Here is a 3,218-nt window from a genome sequence, read left to right as displayed (position 1 = left end):
CCGACTTGGGGCTCGATCCCAGGACCCCAGGATCATGACCTGAGCCAAAGGCAGATGCTTAACCGACTGAGCCACCCGGGCACCCTGTTTTTTCATTTCTTTGTGTCCTCTTCAATTTCTTTCCTAAGTGTTCTATAGTTTTTAGAGTACAGATTTTTTACCTCTTTGGTTGGGTTTTGGGAACTTAAAAAGGAAACACCAACCCAATGCCAGAGTTCTATCCCAGCCCAGGTAAATGGGAAGGTGGGCCCATTAATCCTCATTGCTGTTAGTTTTCTGGTTGTCAGGTGATTCTAACCTAACCCGTGGCTGCATTGAGAAGCATTGCGCTCCAGCCCTTGCCACAGGGTGCTACCGAATCCCATCCTGGATGGGGCATCTGGTGGGGTTGCGCACGATCCTGCTCCCCAGCCAAACGGTGGAGAAAGCAAGTTTGTCTTGGCCCTCCTCTCCTCTGCCCTTGTGTGTCCCTCTCCTCACTCCTGGAAACTTGCCCTCCCGAGCTATTTCTCAGGCATTCTTATCCTGTCCTGTGCCCACCGTGAAGCTATCAGGCTCTAAGGAAACGCTTCCTTGCTAAAAAATAATCCTACAGAGCTCTCTCCCTTTTCAGGGTAGTATTATCCCTCTCAAAAACAAACAACAACAACAACAACAAAAACCTAAAATCCAAAAAATCCGCCATGTAATAGAAAAAAAATGTGGAAGGCCACATAATGCAGCTGGTGAGTTCGAGGTAAAATTGAGGAGAGGGGGAAGTTGCTCCGGGCTCCCCTCAGGCCCCTCCTGGTCGGCAACAGTCTACTGCAAAGGGCCACTCTGCGGGACCACTCTGGCAAGTTACCTAACCTCTCTGTGCCCCAGTTTCCTCGTCTGTAAAAGGGGGGGTGATGTTCATACCAATGCACAGAGTTGTCGTGAGGACTTCAAACAGAAAGCATTCGGGGAGTACTGCCACAGTGAGCAGTCAATGCCCACTAGCAGTTATTACTATCATCACTATTACCATAATTTCAAATTCTTTTTCTTTTTTTAAGATTTTATTAATTTATTTGACAGAGAGAGACACAGAGAGAGCAGGAACACAAGCAGGGGGAGGGGGAGAGGGAGAAGCAGGGTTCCCGCTGAGCAGGGAGCCCGATGCGGGACTCGATCCCAGGACCCTGGGATCATGACCTGAGTCGAAGGCAGACGCTTAACGACTGAGCCACCCAGGTGCCCCATAATTTCAAATTCTTGAATTTATAATCAAGTGAGGGGGAATTCCACATGGAGCGAGCAAATACATTCCAACAGGGAAAACATTCTTCGGATAGAGTCTTGAAAAATATTTTGAGCTGTGACATCCTCACTGGCATATGTGTCTTGCTCCAATATCCCAAGGCAATGCTTAATTTATGCCCTCCATTTAGATGTATAAATTCCAAAAGCTTTTGAAAAAAATCCCCCCCCCTTTTTTAACTGTATCATCAACCTTGTATGTCTGTGAGTCTTGGGAAATGACAGAGATTAGAATGAACAACCGCATAGCTGGGGAGAAACAAGCACCTCTCTAATTGCCTAGTTAACACAGAAGTTAACAAATTCAACAAACATTTCATAATAAACTCTGTGCCAGATGTCGTGCTAGGAAGTGCGGGTGCCACAGGGAGGAGACACGGCCGGTGCCCGGATGGAGCTCACAGGCCAGGGAGCTGAGAGAAGGGGTGTCGTCCAATCTCAAGTCATAGCCCAGAGCGATGAAGACATGCTTGGGCCCCCGCTCTCTTCAGCAACTGTTCTAAGCTCTTCCAGGTAAACCGTAATGTGTGAGGACATGAGGAATGGGTTGGACTCATTTCTCCTCTCAGAGATCTTACTTTTTCAAGAAGGCTGGCTGGTCAAGCAACTTATGTATTGCATTGCAGCAAATATGCTTCTCACTGACCACAGAAAAGTCGGAGGTGGGAACAGAAATGCCCAGGGATGACCTAAGTGTCTTCCATCCTCTCAAGAACACGAAGGTTTTTCCCCTGACTCAGCAGGCTTCTTAGTGACTGATCTGAATGCACTGAATGTCAAATTTGGGTGGTGTTTCCCTATTTTTGTTTTCTTTTTAGATGTTTCCTACAGAAGGCTTAAACGGATGTTTTCATTTTGTTTTGTTTTAAAGTTTCCCTAAATTCTTAGAAGCTTCTGAATGGCTTACAAGTATTTTTAGATTATGCTAAGAGTGGAGCCTAATTTTACACAAAAGAAGCTCTTAAAATCGCCTAAAAATCTGATTTTTGTTAATAGAGTCACTTTGGGAACTGAACATTTCTAGGATTCCTTTTAGTCTTAAAGAGTCCTAAGATCTACCTCATAATCTAAGAGATCTTTATTAACTTTTGAAATTTCATTCGCCTTGACCTTCCACACCTGACCTTATCCCATCTCTTTCCTGCAGCCTCTCTGTTATAACAAGCCGCTAACTCCCAAGGAGTGACTTCCGTGGGCTTAGTGTCTAATGTAGTATTAGTGTGACTTTTCTTTAAAAACTCGTTTTTATTTGTATAAAATCTACTTTCCCATCTATTTGTTTTATAAGACCTAATTTGCTTTTTAAAAGTATGGTGTGGTGGCAGGTCTCAAAGAGGAACTCCAACAGAGCACACTCTGCAATTTGTGCCCTGTGTAGCCCTCTCTTTCATGGCCTGTGACTTGCTTTAACCAATAGGATGTGGTGAGAGTGGTGGGGAGCCCGTTCCATTTGGAGGATTTAAGAGGACTGGCAGGTCTGCTGCCTCCTTTTGGAACACTTGCTGTGGAGAGTCCTGGGCTGATATAAAAGTTCACTACTATGATGGAGGGACCACTTGGAGAAACCATGTAAAGAGGCTCTGAGACTATAGGGGAAGGGGTCAGGTCCAGCAGCCTGCACAACCTGGTTGAACCTTCAGATGATTCCAGTCTAGCTGCCGTCTGACTTTAACTACATAAAAGATCCCACGAGAGGCCAGCAGAACCATCCAGCTGAACCCCACAAGCCACCGAAAAGAGGGACAATCAAATGCCCTAAGTTTTGAGGCAGTTAGGCAGCATAGTTAATAATATAGGACAAACCTGTTAACTGTAAGACTCCAGATGAAAAGACAGCGATGGGTTTCCTCCAGATAATTCATACAACTAACCTGAAGAACTTTTACAGGGAAGCAAGCTTTCAATGCGCTCAGTTTCTAGGTTAGCGAACAGCACTT

Source organism: Eumetopias jubatus, unplaced genomic scaffold, assembly GCF_037043125.1.
Source record: "Eumetopias jubatus isolate StellerSeaLion01/CBP00866 unplaced genomic scaffold, mEumJub1_p1.0 scaffold_7, whole genome shotgun sequence".
NCBI classification, from domain to species: Eukaryota; Metazoa; Chordata; class Mammalia; order Carnivora; family Otariidae; genus Eumetopias; species Eumetopias jubatus.
Note: the sequence above shows the minus strand (reverse complement) of the source record.